The sequence below is a fragment of the Chelon labrosus genome, assembly GCF_963514085.1.
Source record: "Chelon labrosus genome assembly, chromosome: 20".
Classification (NCBI taxonomy): domain Eukaryota; kingdom Metazoa; phylum Chordata; class Actinopteri; order Mugiliformes; family Mugilidae; genus Chelon; species Chelon labrosus.
Window position 1 is genome coordinate 16,967,283 of NC_140353.1, and position 6,213 is coordinate 16,973,495.

Sequence of the window (6,213 nt, forward strand, 5' to 3'; positions counted from 1 at the left end):
TTCAATATTGGAGAACTAGTTAGGGGTATAGGGGTACAGTATTGTGCAAAGGTTTTAGGTAGATGTGTAGCTTCTTGTCCACTGTCATAAAGGGCTCACACATTCATGCTGCAACAACCAGTTATGAAGAACTATCCTCAGTGACCTGGACAACAAGGAGTCCTGAAACAGATGGCCTGACCCCAACAGAGGCCAGATCTCAAGACTACCGAGTCAGGCTGAGATTACATGAAAAAGACAAAAGAAAATGAGTGAGACTGAATCCACAGAAGAACTGTGGCTTAGTTCTCTAAGATGCTCGGAGTACTGCCAAGTACCTTGAACACAAGTGCACCAAGGAGAACGGGTGCTGCCGGAAAAACAAAGGGTCCGCTCACCAAATGATTGCAACTGCGATAAAACTAGTCATACCACTATGTCTCAACCTAATTAACAAAGATACCAGTTTGTTGACATCCTTATTCTTGTCAAAAATAATTATATATTAATTATTTCTGTGCACTTGTCGTGTCATATCTGCCGACAATACTAAAAAAAATTAAAATACAAAGTTTTCTCAGTGGGGAATAATAGGAAAATAGGACAAGTAATATTTTAACAACATATTGTGAACAGCCTCAGTGCAGAGGGACTTCAAGCTTTATCCCAGTTCACACAGAAATATAAACTATGAAACATTTGGTGTAATACTATATGGAAAATATAGTCTTGTAATCAGAGGATGAACGCGTGATGGACATATAACATCAGTCCATAAAGACGTGGTATCCAGCTGCGGATTGGGACCAGCTCGGTGCTTTTATATATGCCTGCTGAAATCCTACCCAAAGCATCATCATAATAAAGGTTTCAGGCGTCCATGCTGAACAGATTTTCACTTGCCCCTTTGTGTCAGAGAATCTCACCTGGCCTTTGGAGTGGGGGCAGAGGGGAGCAAACCTTCCTGCCCCGACTACGGAGAGACAGCCTTCCTCTGTAACCCACTCTCATTCACAGACAGCATTCATGTGCAAATCATCCTTGGACCTATTGTTCACCCACTGCGCTCTCAGATACTTGCTGAATCAAGTGATAAATATAATGGCAGGGCTGGAGATATGTTCTATATTGTGCAAAGGTATAATAAGATTTACCAGAGCGCTCGCATTTGTTCGAAACTTTATGCAACCACCTGGAACAATGGCCAACTTCAGTTTCTGAATAATAATACATTTTCTTTTGTTTTGTGCATTTTACACTATACTATTTCAGATTCAGCATTTAATGAGCATGCTAAGATCTCCTGTAACGGTAGCATTGTTGATGACACTACGTTGATACACATAACTACGTTATGTGTATCATCTGGCCCAACGCTTTTATTTTATTTTGAACAAGATATTTAAAACAAGGTAGGAGAAAAAACCTGAGAAATTACTGAAATCTCAAAAGAATCTCCAGTGACACTTCAGAGCTTAAAGTGATGATGATCAGTCACGAAAAAACAAACACACAATAAAAACAAAACACTGCCTCCATGACCTAACCCTGTGGCGCCACTCTGGGGCCCCCGATCGCACTTATTCCCTATTCCCTTAGTTTAATCTTTAATATTATACTCTTTTGTATGTTTGTTTCCTTGTGTGTGTGTTTGCATACCGCACAAGACATCCATTACCCACCTGTGTTCATATAAACTGTCACTGTTATTTCATTAACACTGTATTTATTACTGGTATACTATTAACACCACATATATCACAGAATACCTAATTAGCTATGTTCTTTTTTTCTTTTTGTCTCTTTTTCATGCATTTATTCATTTTTTTTCTTTCTCTCTTTTCGTCCTGTACATACATATACCTCTTTCCAGATTCAGTATGCACCAACACAACACAGTACACCCTTACACACACAACTGCCTGTTTTGTACATGTTCTGTACCATGTCTATGGCACCTGTTTGTTGTCCATGTCCTGTAATATATATATTTATACATATATATATAGTGTTTTCAGCAGTTTTTATGTGCTAGCTGAGGCCAGGGCCATTACTGTATGTTTCCGGGTTCTCCATCTGTACGGGTACATTTCTTAGGGTTGATTGAATTTACAGGATACCTCAAGAACACATGGAGACGATTCGTTCAAATTTGGTAAAATCATTCATTTGGACTCAAGAACTTATTACATTTTGGCAGTAAAAGGTTAAATTTAAAGTGATGACCCTCCTACATATGACAACATCTCAAATCAATGTCTAAAAGGATAAAATGATTGAATTTAATATTAAAAAGGTCAAGTTTGTTGTAACTTCATAAAGCTGAGCGAAAAAGACTTTTTTTTAAACATTTATTTTATAGACACTTAAGTCATCAAGTCATTCAATGTCTTCAATATTTGTCTACATAATGAGTATGGACAGACATGCATGTAAAGTGCAACTTCACCGGCTGACGGAGGCGTACAATTGCGAGGCGGTTCTTCTTCTATAAGGCTTAAGATTCTGGAGCCTTGCAAGTGGCCATGGTGCCTTAAAGCTAATTACCACGGAAGAGACCTTTTTTGTTTGGCAAAAGACATTTTGACTTGTCAAAGTAGGAAAAGCACAAGAGTAAATAATATAATTAAAGACGTTTGAATTCCACTTTGCTGCTGCGGTTTCAAGGTCCAGGACTCGCAGCCCCATTCCCTCATTCATTAGGCCCATATGTGTACATTTAATAGCTCACTAGATTGTCAGCAGAGGTAGTACATCTTCTACAGACACCACTTTTTTTCAGATATTTAAATAAAATATATGTAAATGTTGTGCGGCATTTAAACAAACTGCAGACATAGCACACAACTTGGAATATTGTAGCAGAAATTAGCATGTGAACTTAGCAACTTTTAACAGTTGCTTTCAATATATGAGACATACCACTGACATAAACCTGTGGTTTTTATTTTGAGGGTAGAGTGGGGCGGATGAACAAAATTTACTTAACATGCATTTACTCCTACCAAGACAGTGTTTGTGTTTGCGCATGCGTTTACTGAATGCGCACTGCTTGTGCCACTCTCTAAAGAGTATGGAGTCTCCATCATCAGTAGTTGTGGTGGTTTTCTGCTGGATGATTCATATGCTTCGACCGCATTTTTTCTTGTCATGATAGACTACACTAGCGTAAGCAATCTGGGTGGTTTAAAGTACTAATCAAAATATCAATCTGATATTTTGTGCGGTTTTGTGAGCGTTTTGGCGGCTTTTGAACTTTTTGAACTTTGGAAACCATCAGCTGTATCTGGCAACTCTGGAGAAGTTAACCCTCTGCACAGTCCCCACTGTACGCAGTCTCAGATATGGCTTTTCAAGTTGAGGTTAACAAAGTAATACTGAGAAGTAGTTAAAGTGAAAACTTTATTTAAAAGTCAAGGATGAACAACAGTCTATGATTAATGCTCTGCCGTCAATGAATGAGCAAACGCCCAGGTGTAATACAATGCTAATTTGGCAAAAAAATAAAAAAATAATAAATAAAAAAAAATGCTGGTAAATGGTAAATATAATGGTTATATTATATACTGCTCCGATGTTGTGATGATCGCAGACTGAATAAATCCAGATTATATTCTTGTCAATAGGTAATCAAATGAGATGTATTTGCGGATAAATAGCTGAATTCAAGACGTAGTAGTCGAATCTGGAACACGAAACAAAAGCCTCGGAGACACGGCTCAATTAACCTTTTCAAACAGAATACTGTTAAAGAAATAACTGTTTCTGTTTCAGCATTCAAGGACGAAATCACTAATCCTTGCCAAAGTAAACATTTTACCAAAAACTGTTGATCAGTGGACAAGATTGTTTAACTCTATATAATGGTGGCGGATCTCTTTGAAAAAGCCCAAGCTTGTGTAATCAAAAGCAAAGCCTTTTGTCTCTTTAACACACATACCAAAGAAGCTGCCGAAGAGGCCACATCAGAATGAATGAATATTTAATTGAGGCCTATTGAGGCAGAAGATCAAAATGACCTTGCTTTAAATGATTATTCACTGATAAAAATAAAAGTAGGGTAAGAGAGAATGGAAGCCGCACACTCAAGAGCCTCGGTTTGTCCAGCAAGCAGAAATATATTACACAAACATCCGAGAGCAAACCATACTATTGTTGATGCATGATAATAAAAAGCATAATAGTCATTTTAAAAGCACATGGAGGCAGAGAGGATTGACAGACTTTTCAAAGGGAAGCCATTGTTCCAGATGTGTTCTGATTATTTATACACGGTACGTGTGAAACCAAGCGTTACGTGGGGAGAACTCCACCATTCCTCTTCCACTAACAACACAAGTGTCTTGGACCGGCAATTTAAACACATGCATGACAATTAAATCCAGGGCGCCAGTGTGAACGCCGACCCCTTGTTATTGGAAGCCGTCTGGACAAAAAGCTGGTCAATCTGGCTTATGTGGGAGCAAGACCCTGCTCTCAACTTTCAAGACACTCATGGCAGAAACTGTGGAGGAGAATGGGCTGAGTTGATGTGGACTGAAGACTGAGTAATTGGCTTCCATACTCAAAACTCACTTGTTGTAGCATGCTCACATTTTGTTGTAGCATCTCATTAGTGCCCTGGTTTGTAAGAAAAAAATAAATAAATCAAACTTACCACCTTGGGGTTTTAAGCCTCTGCCGGTCATATTGCAGTTTAAGCCAGATTTATGGTTCTGCGTTAGATCTACAGTAGTGCCGTAGCCCAATGTGGCGTAGTTGCAGAACGATGTAGACACACCAACACGCAAGTATAAATGCTAACAATGGCAGAGGCTACCCAGGAGAAGAATGGAAGACGTGTGATGCCGGTGCAAAATTTCCAGTGGGGTACAGAAGAAACACAGAGAGCTTCATTGCGTGGTGTAACGACAACCACGTGAAGCTCAGTATCACAAAAACTAATGAGCTTGTGATGGACTAACAAGGAACAAGAGCCAAGCTCGAGGGAGTGGAAGTGAACATGGTGGACTCCTGTTTAGTGAATTGCGTGAGATTTTGCCATAGGCTATGACGTATTGAGTCATAGCCAAAACTGTTTGAAGTCACGATGACCTTTGACCCCACAGTTCTAATCAGTTCATTCTTGTGTCCAAGTGAACTTTCAGATCTGTCCATCAAGGTGTTCTTGACATATTGTGTTCACGAGAATACCGTAACGACTCACCTTGTCCAAAACGGACAGATATTTAAGCTTATCATCGTTAAAGACTGAGAGCTAAAAGCAGAAATTTTAATTTGGCAACAAGGATCCTGACATTTCTGCTTTAAGAATGACTCAGCTGACTGACAGACTGATTATCAAACTTCTGTCATTTAAGTGACTAATCTTTCCAGCTCTAGTGTGCTCTAGTGATTTGCAACTCTGTTCAGCAATCAAACATGGGGATCTCTAGAGCACAAGAGACAATTTCTGTAACAATGGTGAGCCACAATGCAGCCACAAGATATGCTGTATTTATTTATATTTTGAACAATGGATGGACTGCATCCAAAAGACTGAGCATCACTGTACATCTCAGTCTTTCTTTGCAGTGCCCTAGCTTATGTGATAAAACTAAAAATACGCAGAAAGCAAAATACTTTTACTTCTTATTCTTAATGGAGAAAAGCTGGTGTGAGATGTGTCTCTCTTCTGTTATATCCATACTGACATGTTGCTGTGTTGTCAAACAGCCAGCAGGATACGTCTACGTTATTTGTACATGCAACAAAACTGCATTATATCAGACCTTGACCTTTTGTTACATATAGTACATATACATATATATATGGATATAGAGCTCTATGGGCGCATAGTGAGTCATAGCAGTCACAGGAAACAAAATGCATTCACATGTTGTTGTGCTTGTTATTGTTGTGCTCATTCATGGTGCTACACTGCAGTTAAAGGAAGTTAAGACATGTTGCTTGGGCAATGAGCAACTGCTGACCTACAGCACAGGGTTTCTCTTGAACCTATGTATCTGCAGAAATGTTTCATTCAAAAATGAAAAAAAAAAAAAGACAGAACACAACTTCTTAGGTTTCCTTGCAGTGACAATTGCACATTTTGTTTTCACCTGAAATTAAACAAACCTGCAGTCAAGCCGTCACGGAGCCCCTTGGTCTCCAATTGAACCAGAAGGAGTGATTCGATTGTTACACTTTAGCTGACATGCTATTATTGCGATGAAAGACAGCAGAGTCTTCACA